Source organism: Rhinolophus sinicus, chromosome 15, assembly GCF_057876585.1.
Source record: "Rhinolophus sinicus isolate RSI-liver-muscle chromosome 15, RSI-T2T, whole genome shotgun sequence".
Lineage (NCBI taxonomy): Eukaryota > Metazoa > Chordata > Mammalia > Chiroptera > Rhinolophidae > Rhinolophus > Rhinolophus sinicus.
In genome coordinates, this window is record NC_142515.1 from 7,892,550 (window position 1) to 7,911,523 (window position 18,974).

The window sequence follows — 18,974 nt, forward strand, 5'->3', positions numbered from 1 at the left end:
GGCACTTCCCACAAAACGTGTTCCCCCCAGTCTTCTTTTTCATGCCTTTTGTTCTACAGAATTTCACAATCCTTTGGCTGTTCTGTCATCACAGGGAGTTGCTGTGGAAATGATTATTGGAGTTATAAACAAAGGACTGTGACCTCCGTGGAGGAGAGGCACACAAAAGCCAGCCACCAAGACAGACTTCACACGCCTCGGTCACAGGTCACCGCGGGAGAGAACCGGGCACCCAGCCCTTCGGCTTCCTCCTTAGATTTGCGCTCCTCTCCAGGATGAATCAGGGACTCCCTCACCAGCTTCCTAAACCTCGTCCTGATCGTCTGTGCGAAGGGTGCCAGGGTCTGCACAACCCAAACCACAGTTAACCCAAGAACCATTTGCTTTTGGCTGTGCAACTGGGTCCCAGCAGAGCACACACATACACATACGCCGTAAACCAGCCCTCAGTCTCCCCCAGCCTCACCCACACCTGCGGTCTGGGGCCTAGCAAGCCCATAGACACCCATCTCTCATCTTCCCAGTTAGAACTGGTCTCTCCCAGTTCCTCAAACCCCTGCAGAGTCCTCTACAGGGGGTGCTATCGGCATTTTGGATGAGGCAAATCCTTCGTTGTACAGGACTGTCCCATGCTCACAATCCCTGGTTCTGTCCAGCTAGATGCCAGCAGTGCCCTCTCCAGTCATTGGGAAAAGCAAAACACGCTCGTTGATTTCCAGATGTCCCCTCCTGGGACAGTCTCCTCACCATAAAGACTGCCTCATGTGTGTCTGCCCGGTTATCACACATACTCACACTCACACACATGCACACCTCTTTGAAAGCAGAGATTGTGTCTTATTTCACTTCAACCACTGTTTGCCACCCCCCCCTCCACACCCCATGTCACTCCTGTGGAGTGACACTGCAAACCAGACAAGTCCTCCCTTGAGCAGTGTCTGTCTCTATAGAAACGACAAACGTAAATAACCACCATACAAAAAGTAGGATGGAACCACAGAGGACACTTAGTCTCAGGGACTTCGCTGAGAGAACACCAGCCCAGGTATCTGGGGCCTGGGTATGAATCCCAGCTTCACATGTAACCCTGGCCAAACCCTGGAATTCTCTGAGTCTCCCTTTTCACATCTCTAAAATGAAACCCTGATTTTCAAGTTTCCTTCCAGCTAAAATACTCTAAGTGCCCAAACCTAGTGAGACAAAAGGGGTGGACATGAAGAGAGGGCCCAGAGGCTGGTTCTGAGCAGGTTTCCCAGAGGCAGCACATTGCTCCGTGGATTTCCACAGACAGGAAAGCCTGAATATGAGTTGTACTCCATGGTACCTGGCCTACCTGAGGCTCAGGAAGTAACTTTTGATGAGTGACCAGTGACAATGAAGGAGCCACAGAGGCTCTGGAGAGCTGAGAGGCGGCTGTCATGTCTGCACGAGGATGGTCCCTGGCCTATTTCCTGCTCTGACGCTCCTCCTGGAGTGTGCATGCCCAGGTAGAGCCTGTGAGAAGCCTGGTGGGACTCCACCCCCTTCCACGCCCCGGTCCAGCATAAGTAGCACCCTTCTCTGGAGGAGCTCCCAGCCTGACCTCAGAGTGGGAAAGCCAAATGCTCTGGGAGGCAACTCACTCACAACTCCCAACAAAAACCCTTCTTCCTCGTGCCAGCAACTGTCAAAATGGACCCCTTTGAAACACAGAGAATCTGAAGGGATGGAAACCACTGATCAAACCCAGCCTCAGGACATGGCCCCAGACATTTCCAAAGTCATTTCCAAATACAACGAAGAGCTTTTGAAATGTGGCCTCCATAGGGAATCCCAGAGATTCTCTGCCTGATAAGAGCTCACCTTCCTCTCTAGCACAGAACAGATAGAAAACGGCACTGGGACCCTTGATGTTCCAGGCACTGTGACGGAAGGGGCGGTCCTGCGTACACATGCACACACGCATATGAAGAGGTGCCCGCACGCTGGGCACTAACCAAGCCCGGCGGCTGCCCTGTCCTGAGCTCCTCTCTTATTTCCACCTTCCCAGTGCACCCAGGACTAGGAGACACATTTTCTCACGACGTGTATCTCTGCTGTATTTTAACCTGCTATCACATTTTCCTGTCCTAGGATTTGACAGAGGTAGAAGTCAACAACAAGAACAATCACACGATGATGACGGTGATGCCATTTTAAGGAACTACGATCATTGAGGAGTACAGCAAATGCTGCAGGGACACCATGCAACAGCTTGCTGCAGAAAGCGCTCCGAGCTGAGCCTGGAATCACAGCACTTTTGAAGTTGCAATTCCAGGACATCCAGAGGCAGAGACCGACTCTGACTAGAGCGGCGGGAGCCAAAGACGCCCAGGGGAAGCTCGGGAGGGTCACGTGCTACGCCAGAGCCCTGAAGTGCGCCCAGCCCTGCTGACGTAACTGTTCGAGAATTTAAAAGTCCCAAACTCGGAGGAAATCCAGCACGGTTTTATGGCTAATCCACGCGCCGCTGTGGCCCACCCGGGGTGTCCCTGCACGACCGGTGGGACCGCACGAACTCAGCGGGGATGGCACGAAGCCGAGCCACGGGGAGACTGTGGGCGGGGACCGCGACCACCGCACGGACCCCATCCGCGGGCGTGGACCTCAACCATGGGTGGGGATCCCAGCCCGCGGGCGCAAACCCCAACCACGGGAGCGGAACCTGACCGGTCTCACCCCATGGAAGGAGCCTCGGGGGCAGACGCTCCGAGCCAGCCCTCGGTTGCACGGCAGACACAGTCCTCTGCCAGCAGGGGACACAAATGTGTGTTTAGCCACTTTCCTCCCCTAACTAGTCCCAGTTGGGGAAAGATGAAATGAGCTTCGTCTCCCATTTCTAGCACGCCTTTGTCTGGCAGCCAAGGTCCTGGGGAGCCGGTCCCCTCCCTGACCCCGGGCGCCCGCCCTCCCGCCTGCGCATGGCCGCAGCGCACTTACCGGCCCGGGGCGATAGGGCTTGGCCAGCACGGAGCCGCCTTCCTTCAAGGACACAACTGCCAAAGATCCCCTGAGTGGCTGAGTTTCCCCAGCCGGACGGCAGTGTGAGCCGTCTCCACCGGGGGCCGATCCTGAGACGCAAACTTTCCCGGGGCAACGGCTCGGAGCGGGAGCGGGAGCGGGGGCGGCGCGGCTCCCTGAAGGGCTCGGGCAAAGTTGCAGCACAAAAGGCCAATGACTGGAGCGCGGCGGCGGCCGGGCCAGGCTCCTCCCCCAGCTCCCGGCGCTCCGAGCCTGCCGCGCGCAGCCAGCTGTTCAAGCTGGGCGCCCGCAGCGCTCTCCTCCCGACCCAGGAATGCGCTGGGCGGCCCACGGCGCGGCGCACCCAGGCGCACCCAGCGGCCCACGCTGCCTCCGTGAGCGCAGGGGACCGACGGCCGCGCGGCCGGCCGCTGCTCCTCAATGCACTGCACACTTCTTCCAGGAGTCTGAGTCAGGACGACTTGTTACAGTTCTTAGTTTTTCCACGGCGCTTTCCACTACGCATGGAAAGACGGAGAAGACACTGGCGTGTGAAATAACTGAGAAGGCCAAGTATAGGCCGGGTGCCTCAACTCTGCGGTCCCCGGGGCCGTGGGGGAGGAGGGACGCGAAGAGGCTGGCCCCGTAAGGAAGGTGGGGATGAAATCACACCTTGGTTGTTTCTGCAACCAGATTTCACCTGCCGAGGCCTAATGCTGTTTAACCACAGATCCTAAGAGTGCACTGTGCTCTATATTATCCAGAACTTGTTGACGTGCCTTCTCCGGGCTGTTGGACTCTCCAAAGTAGACAGAGACTAAATACAAACCACTTCCCGCTGCCGTATTTCCAGCGAGCACGTGTGTTTCTATTTGTGAGTTGTCTGTTTTGTTTTCTTCCTTACATGGCCCCAAATCGCCTCCTTTGCTAACATCGACCTCACATCCAGAAGTGGTGCTTACTTGCCCACACCACTGCAACATATCACCTTTTCTCTGGAAATTTCTGCAGCTAGGCCCCAATCAGAAGAGCCTGTGGCTATATGTGGACGCCAGGCTTCCTATTTTAAGTTGTGTCAAGAAAGCATTGCTATAGTTTATATACTTGGGGACCAAAGTGCAAGAGACTCACAACTGACTCACCGCTTCCCTTCCTCCTCTTAAAGAAACAGATGCCCAAGGCTTGTTGGCCCCAAATGAGAGTTCTCTGTAGAACAAAGAAGTAGACTTTTATTGTCTTCTCCTAAAATATTATTTTTTATAAAAAAAAAAAAACAAAAAAAAAAAACTACCATGCTTATAAGAGTCATATTTCTGATGGCAATTTAAAGGAATTCCTTGTTCACACATTCTTAGTGTACCCATTTCACAAATGTGATAAGTGAGACTCAAATAAGCTAATTTGTTTAAATGTATACCAGCAGCTGGTATTAAAAACAAACAAAAAACCCCACCCCACTCACCACCTTGTAAACTCAAGCACTCATATTAGGCAAAGAGCTCAAATGAACTTGAGGTGCCTGCCATGCCTTTCATACAAAGCGTCACCAGCTCCCCCAGCTGCTGGATGCATAGCCTTCATGACACAGGAAGGCACCGCTAGTCTTTGAAACCCATTGGTGTGGTCAGCAGATTGATGCCCCCCCCCCCCAGGGTGTCCACATCTTAATCCCTGAGGTCTATGAATATGTTAATTTACATGGAAAAGGGGAATTACGAGTGCAGATGGAATTAAGGTTGCGAATCATCTGATCTTAAAACAGGGAGATTATCCTACATTACCCAGGTGGCCCACAGTAATCACAAGAGTCCTTGGAAGTAAACGGGAGGAAGAAGAGAGTCAGAGAAAGAAAAGTGACAATGGAAGCAGAACAGCGAGAGATTTGAAGATGCTGTGTTGCTGGCTTTGAAAATGGAGGAAGGGGCTGTGAGCCAACAAACGTGGGCAGCTTCTAACAGCTGGAAAAGCAAGGAAACGGGTTTTTCTCTAGGGCTTCCAGAAAGGAATACAGCCCTACTGACACTTTGATTTTAGCCTGGAGAGACCCACATCAGACATTTTACCTGCAGAACTGTAAGAAAATAAATTTGTGTCATCTTAAACCACTAATTGTGTGGTCATTACAACAGCAATAGGAAACTACTGTAATACAGTAAGTATCTGGTTATTGCTGTGATTTAATGTCCTCTGAAGGATTTTACAAAAGTATCTTGGATTCCATGAATGCCTACAGCGTCTCAGACCATTCATTGCAGGAGAAACACTCTGCCTGAGGACGGCTTAGCTCCATCACCTCTCCAAGGTGTCCATCCCCAAGCTCAAACCGTGCAATGACGTTGGGCAGCCAGCATTCAGTCAGAGCCATGGCCCAGTGTTGGACATATGTGTTAGAAGATGAAATCAAGGGCTCCCAACATCACAGGGGATGAGACTGAAATCCCACAATATGACAGACATACACCTACACTGGCAACTCTCAGCCAACCCACACAGCCCTGGCCCTAGCCACAGCCAGAACTGTTGCCCACATAGTAAGTAAATTTGCACTGCCTATCTCCTCCTGCTCTAGGTCAGGGTAACAACACAATGCTGCTACAGAGGAAGGCAGATAGAGGCCCTCTGTCTTGAGATACCTGGAATCTACAGAAAAGGACAGAATCACAGGCAAAAAGGATGATCTTTAGTCATTGTCTCCATGATTGAATCTTTATGCCTTAAGGATTTCTTGGGTCTAAGTGCAAGGCGAAGGGCTCTTCAGAAATGTAGACCTTATGAGTATTTTTGGCAATGTGCTAGTACAATAGCTGTTAAACTATCTTTTCCAGGGCCGTAGGGTTTCTGAAATCATTTTAAAGGCTGCCTGGGAGGCACGTGTATAGCAGAGATATTCCACTCTTATCTGTCATATCTTTGGGTTCCACCTAAGATTTTATCTGGAGAAAAGGTTCATTTGGAGGGGAAGGGGTAAAAAAAGAAAAGATGCAAACACTGCTTTATAGAGAAGAATTTGTGCTGTTGGAATCCTAGAATCCAACCTGAGACCTAAAGAAGGAGGGTGACACAGGTACTCAACGTCAAAGGCTGCATAGTGACAGAGCAGGTGTCGGGCAGGAGATTTTCCAGAACTTAAGTAGAGAGAAGAGTATAATGATCCCTATTCACGTTACTCAGTTTTTAATACTATCAAATCATGGCCTATTCTGTTTTATTCACACGCTCACTTCCCTCTGCTACCCAGACTATTTTGAAGCAAATCCCAGATATCATCATTGCATCAGTTAATATTTCTGTTTGAATCTCCAAAACGCAAGGACTGGGAAGGGAAGTTTTGAAATCTCATGCTTTTCATTTTACCCCCCAAGTCAGATGTTTTTCCTACAGAGCTGTAAGAAAATAAATGGGCTAATTCCTCTTGCTGCGTCAGTCTCAAAAGGATTCCACAAATGCATCAGCTGTGTGGAAGGTCCATGTAGAAACTGTAAGTGTTAATAGCGACAACCACACACACCAGACCCAGGGGTGTAAAACTCAGCACACATAAGAGTCACTGGGTTATTGTTAAAATGCTCCTGGAGATTCTGGTTCAGGGGGTCAGGGAAGGGGCTCAGGAATATGCATTTTTGCAAGCACATTGAGCAAGGCTAATTCTGATGGAGATGTTTTCCAAACCATTGTTAAAGAAACTCTGAACCTGAACTCTTGTGGCAGGAGTCATCAGTTGCCTACCAAACTGCTATTCCCACTCCTTATGTACTTATGTTCAAATAATTTGATTATGGTCTTGTGACGCACTCTTGGCCAATGAAACAGAAAGGAAAGTCAGCTGGGCTTCAAGAGACACTGTCCTCACTCTTTCGAGGACAAGATGGTATATCTCCTGTCCTTCAGATGTCTTCCTGCCTCTCAGTATTGTCATTTGAAGGCACAAGGCTCGGAGCTGTTGAGCCCACTTGAAATAATGAAGACATCAACCGACACACTCAGTGTGGGTGGAGGGGGAGATGAAAAGAGCTGATGAATTACTCAACCTTGGACATGCCCTGACTCTGGACTTCCTACCAGGTGAGATGATGGACTTACTCTTGTTAAATTTTCCGGTATTGGGTTGTCTGTTACTTGCAGCGAGAAGCAACCTGAAAAGACTATCAACTGCGACACTGAAAAGCACTGATTTGGTCAATACTAGACTTAAGGCTACAGAAAGGAATGAAAAACCACAAAGCAAATGAAAGATCATTTGCTAAGGGAGCCTCCTGGAATACAAAAGGAAAATCAGTACCTAGGAAATGCCTTCGGCCCTGTCCACCCAGCCGCTTTGCTGTGTGTTTGCAGTATCTTTTTTCTCTTTTTCTTTTTAAAGAGGGCGCAGCTCACAGTGGCCCACGTGGGGATTCAACCGGCAACCTTGGTGTTATTAGCACCACGCTCTAACCAACTGAGCTAACCGGCCACCCCCGCAGTGTCCTTTAATACTCTGTTGTAGCGACAATATTTTGCTTTGACTGAAAAGTGACAAGCCACATGAAAATAGGAAGCCAGGCTAGAAACCAGTGCCCAAGTTTGCCTGACACATAAATAACCGTGAACTCACCAAAAATTCACTGAGCACCTGCAATCACTACCCAAAGTGCCCACGGGGGTATTAAAATGCATAAGACAGGACCCTGCCTGGAGAGACAGACTATGTCAGAAAGACAAGCAGCAGGAATATGGAACCAAGAACATCAGCAGAGAACGGCTGCAGTCGGTGTTAGGAGCAGAAAGAACCGGAGGGGACGCGTATCTATGAAGTCAAATTTATTTCAGGAGACTGAAAGGAACCTCCATTCTATCCAATTCTACTCATTCTATTTATTTGACCTGCTTCTGCCCAATTGAACCCAAGGCCTCTCCCTGCACTGCCAGTGCCACAGTTTGACACATGAAGAAATCTGGGAAATAAGGCCAAACACTGGAAACATGCAAGGTTGGCTTGTGAGCAGATGGGAGTGTGTGATGCTGAAGGACAGAGGCCAATCTCTCCCTAGACGAAAAATACACAACCTCCGTGCTGGCGGTGGGAGTCTAAACGGAAGATCATCTCTCTGACTTGAAAGAACAAGAAAAACTAACCAGGAGAAGAGAAGTAGAATGTTCCAGGTAGTAGGAGTTAAATCTCTTCTTGAATCTATCTGGTAACATTGTGATAAGAAAGTATCCGACATCTATTTCTTGAGTACTTACAATGCATTACGTGCTTCTAGGTGTTGGAAGACCAGAGCGAAGCGAAGAGATAAAGCTCTTGCCTCATGGAGAATACCTTGGAGATAAGTGCCGGTGGCCACCGACATTAATAACAAATGAGAGGCAAAGACAATTAGGGCCATGAGCTGTTTGCATCTTTCAGTGCCTGTGTGCTGTCTCTTGAGGCAGAGTGTGGTCACCTTGAGGGCAGGAAGCCAAGCCTTGCCAAGCGCTCATCCCGGCAGCTGCGTGTCCTGGGTCCCCGCTGTGCTGGCTCTCAGCCCAGTGCTGGTGGCCCGCTGTCCTACCCCTCTCCTGCAGAAGAGTCCCCTCCCCTGGGCCAGCCTCCCCCAGCCCCACCTACCACCGGGGAGTTACAGCTCCTTGAGGCCCCTCTCCAGCAAGGCGGTATCTCAGGGCTTCAGCCAACCAACCACCAGCAACCCAAACAGAAAGGGCATTTTCGCTTAGAAGATTATTCTGCCCACTGCCAGCTTTGAAGGGTTGCAAAATACCACCCACATGACAGCTTGCACTCTGCCGCTCCCCACTTAATAATCGGGTGAAAGAAACAAAAAAGGCGATTGGAAAACTTTTTAAACTGAGCACTCTATTAGCTAATATGCGTGAGCACTGACTACCCAGCTGGCACTCTGCTGAGTGGCTTACATCTCTTCTCTCACCTAATCATCGTCTGAACCTACCTGGTGGGCACTGCTATTGTCCTTACCTAAGAAGGAAACAGACTTGGAGTCGTGACGTCTTGGCCCCAGCATCACAGCAGGCACAGCCTGTGTATCACGTACACACACAGGCTGTGTGTCTGCGAACCAAACTCCTAACCAGTCCACAGTGACCAAGGGCTGGACTTTAAGTTCGTTTTATGTACTCGGACCATACCCGCCGAGGAATATGCCATGAGGAACCCAGGACTAAAGCCTGGCTCTAGCATGTGAGTTCAACCCTCACACTAACCATCTAAGATCCACTTCACTAGTGAAGTCTTGGGAAGTCTTTTTCTTCTGGAAGGAATTACTGCTTTGGGCTTCTGAGCTAAGTCCCCACATTCCAGGAAGGGCTGTCCAGGCTGCAAGATACATTCCTGAACTACAACCCAGCAAAACTTAGTTGTAAGGAAAGAGAGAAATATGTAGGTGGGATTCAGGCCTTCAAAACATTCAGCCATTACCTCCGCCCTTGCTAAGATGAAATGTCAGCCTGAACCCAAAATACATGCGGGAAATGTGTGGGGGCAGCTTTCCACATGACTGTTGGCCTCATCCAGAATTTCTGGACATGGCCTTGGAATTTTCTTTGGGTGCACACAAGCCCACTTCACACACTGGCCTGCATCACTCGGATGAGGGTTCAGCTGGGCCTACATTTGAACTTAGTCCTAATTTTAAGTCTTTGACTGCACAGAAAACAAAGCTCTGCCAGCAGTGCTGACAGAAATAGAATCTTCTCCAAGAGTCAGAGTCCGATGCCTGCATGACATCAGGGCAAATGCTGAAAAATAAAACATTTGCTGAAACAGCCATAGTAGTTTGAGGGTCTGGTAGGTGGTGGGGGTGGAGGGTGACTGCAGGGCTCAGTTTAGTCTATACAGTGATAATGAACAGCACAGATGTCTCATCTCCCCACCGGATGAATAAGCATCTAAAGGCTGAGTCTTTGTTTGATTTGTGTTTGCACCTTGGACCAGGGGTTCTCAAACTTTGCTACGCAATGGAATCACCTGGGGAATTTTTAAAGTTCCCCATGTCTAGGCCACACACATCCCGTATCAATTAAATCAGAAACTCTGGGAGTGGCATGCAGACATCAATATTTTTTAAAGCTCCGTAGATTTCAGTGTGCAGCCAAGGTTGAGAACTGTGCCCTAGAACCTTGCTCCTCAAAGGGCAGCCCGTGAACCTAGCAACTTCAAGAACTCTTGTGCGTGATGTGGTCAGTGAACACCTTGTTTAGATGCCAATTCTGACTCGGCAGGTCTGGGGGAGGACTTGAGAGTCTGCCCATGAGGCTCCCAGGTGATACTAAGACGGCTGGCCTAAGGAACCACATTGGGGCTAGCATGGCCCCACAGGAGTTTGCTCTCCAGGGGCAGTTTGCCCAGCAGAAGACATCTGGCAGTATCTGGGGACATTTTTGATTGTTGACTTGGGGGATGCTACTGATATTTAGTACTGCTAAACATCCTACTATGCACAGGACAGCCCTCAACAGTTACTTAGCCTGAAATGTCAGTAGTGCTAAGAATGAGAAGTCCTGCCTAGAGCACCTAGTACAGGACCTTTAGGTAGGAGGCCCTGAGTTTGAGTGAGTGAGTGAGTGAGTGAATGAATGAATGAATGAATGAATGAATGATTTTTAACTGGAATGATTTTGTTGTGTTGTTAAACTAACCTGGCCAACAGATTTTTATTTCTCTTTTAGGGAAGTACCAAATAGACTCACGTTCTATCCACTGGACAAGACAATCATTCTACAAACATCTGTTCAGGCTCTACTGTGTGCAGCCCACTGTACTAAGGAATAGGACCAGGTGCAGACGCTGCCCTCAGAGGGCTCACTCTCAAATAGCGACAGACATGCATTGAGCAGTTGCCCGTACAAGTCCTGAGCTAGCACTTCTCATGCACTATCAAACTGAGCAGATAGGTACAGATTTTATACCCATTTTACAGATGAGGAAACTGAAGCCTCAAGCAATTAAGTAACTTGACTGAGGTCCTAGAGTAAGTGACAGATCTGAACCCAGATCTGTCCAGCTCAAAACACCCAAACTCTTCTGCAAAGGATGATATCCTCTATGACAAAATAATACATTTGCCTCTGTCTTAAAATTGTGGTCAGTTTACAAAAAGGACTCTGGACACTTAGGCAGGGGGTTGGGGGTTTCCCGGGGAATTAGAGGGTTGAGAAGGCTTCACAGGCACATTTGCCTGAGCCCTTATGGCCTCTTGAACAAGAATGTGGCCCCTGAGAGGGCCAGCAAATGGGGGCAGGGTCAAAGCAGAGGGGTCAGCCAGGGACAAGAGCATGTGAGTCTGGCCAGCATCTCTCAACTCAGAGGCTGGAGTTCCAGCCCCTAATGCCTTTAAAGTCTGGGCCTGCCTCTGCACTTACACCTTTCTCCACCTTTTTATACCAAAGGAAAACAGAAGACATGAAATGCCCTTCGTTAGACTTGTAGAGCCAGTGGCTTTTCAGGACTGCTGAAAAGGGGTCCAGAAAGTGCTTCACAATGCTCCTATTTGGGTCAGTTATAGTCTCCAAATGCAAAATACAAGGGGAGTTTCTGAAAAAGAAAAATTTCCTCCCATGTGGGGCCATTTCTACAGAAAAATTACTCTCCACTTAAAATATGAACCAAATAAGAGCTGTAAACATCAATTCAACAGGGGGCCTGGTGGTTTCTAACAGCTAAACTTCCCATCTTCATGCAGAAAACAAAACTAAACCTTGCACCAATCATTAAGACTGTTTTATCTCCCAAGGATTCATGGTTCAACTGTTTGTAAAGAAACTTGAAACGGATTGTTGTATCCTCTGAGAGTTTCCTCAGCAAATTGTTCACACAGACACACTCAGCTAGAAGAAGATGAAACTCAGGTTTCAGCAGAACTTTCTCCTGTGTGAACTCTCATCCGAATCTGCCCTCCCCATCAGCATCTTCACACTTCCCAAATCACGGTGAATTAGAGAATCTGCTTGTCCAACGAGCTTTTCATAGTGATTTTCCTGCAATCCTACTGCAAATGCCATGGGTCACAAGCAAAGGAAAACCAGGGTTGGCACGGCCCAGAAGCTGCAGCTTAACTCACTTTGCAAAAAATAAAAAATAAAAAGCTGGAGCAAGCCTGCATGTGCAGCTTTCTCAGACAGGACCCAAGGTCAAGGTTACTACCACCCCAGAAAACAATCTATACCGTCAGTTCATACCAGGCTCACCTGGATGCTTGCGGTGCTCAGCAAAGGTGGGACATGCTCACACACCAGTGGGTTCGTTGGAAAGAGCCCTGGTCTTGAGGCCCGAAGCAATGCATTCGATATGACAGATCTGTGGCCCCCTGACAAGCCGTGTGGCCTTAAGGAAGTCACACAGCCTCTCTGGGTCTCAGGTTTCTCATCTAGAAAATGGGAGGCTGCAGGGCCTGAAGGTCCCTCTGGTTCTGATATTGGCATGACTGTGAATGCCTGAGCCAGGCAGGAGGTGGGACCCATCTGAGAGTGAGTACCCCCACTACCAGGCCCCAGGAGCCAGAGGAGCATCTGCCCAGACGTCCTTCGTAGGTGGCCCGGAAAGGCAGTCTGGCCTAAGCTGAGACTTTAAGCCCAGGCTTGGTGCACTTCTCTCCCCAAAATTCTCATTTTCTGCCAATTCTGGCCATGCATATTTAAATACCAGCTGCTTGGTCACTTGCCAGGAAGGGTCTCCGCCTCCAGCTATTATGCTATGGTGTCTGGCTGTCGGGCAGGGCAGACAACTTTCAGCCCTGCCCCTTCTTCTATGGGCTTGCAGTTCAAAATGTCCTGCCAAGATAGTCAGGGCAATTTGTCCCATAAGATGCACTCAGAGCTTGCATTCCGCTGGTGCAGCCCGGCTGGGCTCACCCACACAGACGTTCCCTTTCTCCCACAAATGTTAGGTTTCGGCCTCTTTGCAGCCACTCTTGGCAAGAGGTTAACCCCAAAGATCTAGTTTCCCTAAGGAAGAGAATGCATTCCCCGTATGTGTGCTGGATGACTTGACCTTGCATCAAATACAATATTGCAACACTGAGGCCTCCCCCATGGGGAGTGGGAAAGCTGGTGGCTATGGGATGGGAGGTGGCTCCAGAGCAGGGGTTTCCAAACTGCGGCCCGTGATCCATTTTTAATTGGCCCGCAGCGAATTCCAAAAATATATTTAGTTTACTTAAATAAACCAGGTGAGGCAATATGTACTTCACCTCGAGTGAGTGGCCCGGCTGTTTGTATACTTTACCGCATATGGCCCTTGGTGAAAAATGTTGAAAAAAGTTTGGACACCCCTGCTCTAGAGGGTATTGAAACATCCCAAAGAACCCAGGGCACATACAAATGAACTTGAGTAAATTTCACCAAGTCCATGTGTCAAAGCACAAGTGTTACCAGTAATCTGCCTTAATAACAGCTTTAGCATCATTCAAATGATCGTAGTGATAGTAATGATAGTAATAACAAAACTTACTCCTACTATTGAAGTGCTTACTGCATGCCAGGCAGGCATGAGGCTAAGCTTTTACACATGCTATTTTTATGTAAGCTCCATAATAACTCCATGTGGTGGACCCTAGCATTATGCACATTATACAGGCAAGGAAAATGAGGCTTAGGGTCGCTAAGGCATTTGCTCAAAGTTGAAGAGTCTAATGGCAGAGTCGGAAGTTAGACCAGGCTGTCTGCCTCCAATGTCCTGTCTGACCTAGTTTCCTACGACAGGAAGCCTCCGACTCACCTGATAGCGAGGTGGATTGAATTATTCAGCAAGCGTGTATGGAGTGCCCACTGAGGCGCCCCACAGAGTATCGGGTGCTGGGTAACCAAGAGCCGTGTCTGCAAGTCAAACATTCCCAGAGGAACGAGTTCAGGACTTTTTCTCTTGGCCAGAGGCCGAGCCCCACTCTCTGTGGAGATGACCACCAACTTGTATCTGAGCAAACAATCATAGACAGAGAATTCCGAATCAGGACGCCCAGCTCCTGATCCTGCACCAGAGGATGTGGAGGCCCAGGAGGGGAAGGAAGTGCAACGCTTGGAGGAGGAGGTGAGCCCCCTGCTCCCTCAGGAGGGTGTGAGCGCTGCGCTGGAGGTCAACAACCCGCGTGCGTCACTCACCTGCAGCATGTCAACCCACCTGCCCACCCCCCGATCAAGGTATCGCACGCACCCCTCTTTCCAATGTTGGAGGTGCTCAGAGCGCCCTGAATGCCCGTCTCAGCTCATCCCTGATGGGAGAGACCTTGGCTCCCCCCCTGAGCACCCAGCCTGGGAGCACCTTTGCCGGGCGACTGCTGAGGCCTTGTGGGGATGAAGTTGCCTGCAGGACTCCCAGCAACTGAGCGATGATGTTGTCCTGAGCTAAGAGCTGACAGGCCCCAGCTCTGTAATAGTAACAGCTACGGGCTACTGACAGCTGATTGCGCAGAGTACGCTCTATCTTGCCTCCTCTACTCCCCATTTAAACCCCCCTTTGAAGCCCCAGGAGATATTGGTAACCCATTTACCTGAGAAGAAGTCAAGGCTGGAGCAGCTGCGTGACCATCCAACATGGTCCCTGGAGTTGGGGTTGCAATTTGAACTCCAGCCTCCTAACTCACCCCTCTATCCAGCCTGATTTCATCCTCAGCCTCACTTCCGGTCCCTCCTTTTCCAGCCCTCCTTGCTCACCTGGGGCAGCTTCAGGGTTCCTGCTCCCCTCAGCTGCAGGCGCTCTTGACCTGAGGACTCAACGCTGACCAGAGTCCACTGTGCACCGTGGTCCTCTCTCGGCCCACCCTGCACCCTTCCCCTGCAATTCCTCTTCCCAGACACCCTCTGGATGCCTAGCAAGAGGAGAAGGTACTAAAAGTATCAGTAATCAGACCTGTCCCAGCGCCTTCCCTGGAAAACAGAGGAACACTTTCGCAGTCTAGTGTGAAGCAGAAGGCTGCTAAAATATTTAATGCCGGACAACTTAACAGGCGCGGAGAAGAAAGGGGAGACCAAGATGCAGTTAGCTGGGGCCTGCTGACACCGCACACCCCACGGGAAGCCTCTTTCCCACCCTGCCAGTTTCTCAGAACAGGAACGGCACAAAGCAGGGATGGTGGTCAGAAAAAACAATCTCTGCAGTGGACCCATCTAGTCTTCCACCCTGGCCGGGAGGGGCACCTTGTAGGTGTAGCCACTGAGGATGTGTTTGCAGGGAGGGTTCTAGATTATGTGCAGCCGTTTGGAGCTAATTGACTGCGTTAGCTGGGGCTGGAGATTGGGGGGGCTTTTTATCAGGGCTGGGTGTGAGGTTGCACCGGCTGAGCCAAGACCTCTGGTTGGCCAGTGGTAAACCTCCCGGGCTCAGGTACTGGAGAGATGCCTCCTGCTAACCAGTGTTGCCAGACACTTGTGCCGCGAATATGCCCCAGTCTCCACTCTGGAGACACAGCCACCTGGCTTTCCCACTTGCAGGGCCAAGAGTCATCGAGGATGATAAGCTTGTGCTCCCTGAGCACCACAGGCACGTGAGCCCTTGCAAACCTTCCCACACAGAACCTCATGGCTGACAGCAACCAGTAGTAATCTCTTATGTATACACGAAAAAACTATGTCTTTGAGCTGGGCTGTGTCATGCAACTAGCCCCAGGTGGCTATTTCAATTTCAATTCTGATTAATGAGAGTTAAATAATACACACAATTCAGTTCCTCAAGGACCCTGAAACCACCTTGTCCTGAAACTGACCCCGGATTTTCAAGTGGCCTCACTTCAGGTGCTGAGTAGCCACGTGGGGCTAGGGACTGCCATACTGGGTAGCAGAGATACAGAACAGTTCTATCATTGTAGAAAGTGCTAGTGGACAGAATTGTCATAGAGAGTAACCTCCCCAACATTCCACCTGGCTATGCAGTTAATGATCAGGGATCAAAACATGGATTTGATGTGTGAAAACTTTCTAGAAGGTTCTAGTGTCAGCTCTAAATCTTATTAGCTCTCTGACCTTGAGCAAGCCACGTCACCTGTCTGAGCCTCCACTTCCCTCCTCTGCAAACAGTACCCACTAAGATGAGATGAGAATGAAATTAGATGCTGGATGTGGAAGTACTTTGGCCCAGGAGAACGAATAAGTATGAGTGGGCTTATATTGAGTACCTATTTTGTGTCAGCTTTTCTAAATAAAGTGCTCCTTTAATCCTAAGTACTATATGTCCCCATTTTACAGGATGAGTAAGCAGGTTCAGAGGGTGATACCCCCAAGGTCACAGAGCTAGAACTTGAGCTGGAACTTATGGTCTGTCGACTTCGAGGCCTGTGCTTGTCCCTCAGTAGAACTCAGATTTCTATGGTCTTTTCTCAAAAGCCTAGAAGCAGGTTTGGGGGGCGGGGGAGGGCTGCTGGCATTGCTGGGAAGAACAGCCCCCTCCCCTGTGGCAGGGTCCTCAGTTCAGTTCATGTATCAAGAGGGAAATATGCCATCAGGGGCCGTCAGGGGCCATCAGGGGCCATCAGGGGCCAGAATCTGGTTCTAGCTCTGCTGCCAGTTAGTTCCCTTGTCCCTTCCCTATTCTGAGCCTCAACAAGAATGTCCCAAGTTTCCTTCCAGCTCTAACCAGTTAGGGTCGAAAATATCCATTTCTCAAACATTGCTGCTGAAACAAACCTGAAGCCAGGTCTAACGCAGTGGCTTCTGCCACTGGCAATGATGAGAGGTTTCAGGAAGAGAAGTTGGGTCAGTTTGGACATATTCATTTGGAAAATCACCACCTTGCCCAGAAGCTGGCCCTCGGGTCCAGACGCAGTGTGCCAGAGGCCATGGGGCAGAGTGCGCAGAAACGCAGAAGAGCTGGAAGCCAAGGCAGTGTGGTCCCCTTGCAGGCACCTGAGGCAGGGTATCAGCCCTTACCTCCGAGGAGGACGCCACCCTTTGTGTAGGTGCCTCATCCACCAGCTTTCCAAAGTGACCTGGTATTTTTCTAAAGGACAGATTCACCTCTAAGAAAATTATGGAACACAAAAGCTTCAGAATATAAAGGCTACATTTTAAAGTTCCTTTGACTTTTAAATATGATGGTTCACCATGACCGAAGCTGTTGATAATATAAATCCAAGTCATTCGTAGAGTCTTTTGTTTCTAAGTACCGTTGAACCATGTAACCAGCTCCTTGTGAGCCAAGCAGCGTTAGTGGAACCCCCAGCGACAGACAGAAAGCAGCACAGGAGGTCGAACAGCTGGAAAGACAGTCTCAGCCGGGCCCACGTCACCCTATCCCCGCAGGGTCTGTGACCACTTCATTTGGGGTCCTGGGCATTTTCTCCTTTTGCTTAGTTGCCAGGATGATTTTGAATCAACACAATTAAAAGTATAATAGTAGTTACCATCTTTATTATGCACTGATCATATACCAGGCATTATATTAGATGCTTTGGCAACTTTCCAATTTTATCCTAATTCCAATTCTAACAGAGAGGTAGTCTTTCTCCCATTTTATAGATGTGGAAACTGAGGATTGGAAAGTTAAGCGGCTTATCCAAGGCAGCACAGCCAGCAGGATATGAACAGGTCTGTCTGGATTCTACTGCCTCCCACTTTGAGAAGAAAACTGCTTCAGGTGTAAAGAGTATCAGAGTAGTAGCTCTGTAATAGCCAATACTTCTCAAAAGGAAGTTTAAAATACTAGAAGCCATGTAATATAAAATCAAATCCAGGGGACAGGCAGATCTGTTGTCCTGGCTTTATCTGCCAGGAGAGCTACACTTAAACACTTTTTTGCTTTTATTTAATTTATACAGCTGTAGCCATCCTCAAAACCTATTCTTAAACTCAAAAGGATGGTGTCATAGCTGCTACTTTTAGAAGGAGGAGGAGAGAGAAGGAAGAAGCAGAGACCGAGTGGGAAGAAAGCGTGGGAGGAAGGGCGCTGCGTTCAGGCCCAGCCAGGACTTCCTCGGCAGGGTGCCAGCTGTTCCTCTCTGTTCTCCCTCCCTGAACCCCCTCAACTTTTCAACCCAACTGCCCTTCATGATTTAGCCTTGGTCCACACAAAGACCATGAGCATCTGGGAATCATTTAATTTTCTCAAAATGCACTAATAATTGAAAATGATACCTTTCCAACCATTTTCCCAAACGGAAAAGAAAAACCTCTTTACACACTAAATATTCAGCAAAAACCAGCTTGGCAGTGCCCAGGATGGATCCAGAACTACATGTCTGGCCATCAGTGATGTGCAAGCAATATGCCAAATTCTCAACTTGCCATCCACATGGAAGACAGTCATATGGGGACAAAGTCAAAATCAATTCAAGCACCTCCTGTGGAACAATCTGAAAATAATGTGAAGCTGTTCGTGGGTCCCAGTCTCTTCCAGAGAGAGGGACCACACAATGTACAGAAACCGACAGCCAGCCGTCTACCAACCTCTGCTTCACAGCGTTGGGTGCCCACGTACCCCTTGTGTGTGGTGTGGTGGCTGGAGGTAAACACAGCCATAGGACAACCACGGCACATCCACCAGCAGGGCCAATTTAACTTCAGATGTTGGAAATAGAGCAGTAAACATGTCTGTGCTCCCTGCATCTCCGTGTTTATGAGACCGAGTTATCAAACTATCCTGTCGCCAAGATAAAAAAGAGACGTGCTTACATATTGAATCTGCTCTGTGGTATCAGCTCTATTCAAGTCAGCAGAATCTTCAAAATTCAATAGATTCAACAGATGTCACCAGATCACCAAGAGAGTAGAAAATTTGGTTTTGCTTTGCTTTGCTCTTCTTGTGGCAACTCAAAACATTATTTTTATGTTGAAATATAATACACTATAGTACACAATGAAAGAGACACATAACGTTTTACAATAAAACACAATCTCAAAACTTTTTAACTTGAAGCAGATCGCTATGGGCTACACAGTAGGGTGTAAGAAAGAATTCACTCTCCTCACCCATTAAGATATTCCAGCAAAGAATTCAGTACTAGAAAAGAAAGATGGCCAGGTTGGAACCTCAACCTCAGAGAACGGTCCCTACCTGAAGAGAAATGGTGACCAAACAG

General features: G+C 49.1%; 1 protein-coding gene across 35 annotated transcripts in view; it reads right to left on the minus strand.

Annotated features, from left to right (window-relative positions):
* The window catches only part of TACC2 (transforming acidic coiled-coil containing protein 2), a 186,526-nt gene that overhangs the window by 107,834 nt on the left and 59,718 nt on the right, over nucleotides 1-18,974 (minus strand). For 2 of the 35 annotated variants that reach the window (XM_074338958.2, XM_074338957.2), the window contains exon 1: nucleotides 2,959-3,270. The exons of the other annotated variants lie outside the window; for them this stretch is intronic. The gene's annotated coding sequence lies outside the window, so the exon portion shown is untranslated. Of the gene's footprint in view, nucleotides 1-2,958; nucleotides 3,271-18,974 lie in introns of those variants that run through there. 35 annotated transcript variants of the gene reach the window in all.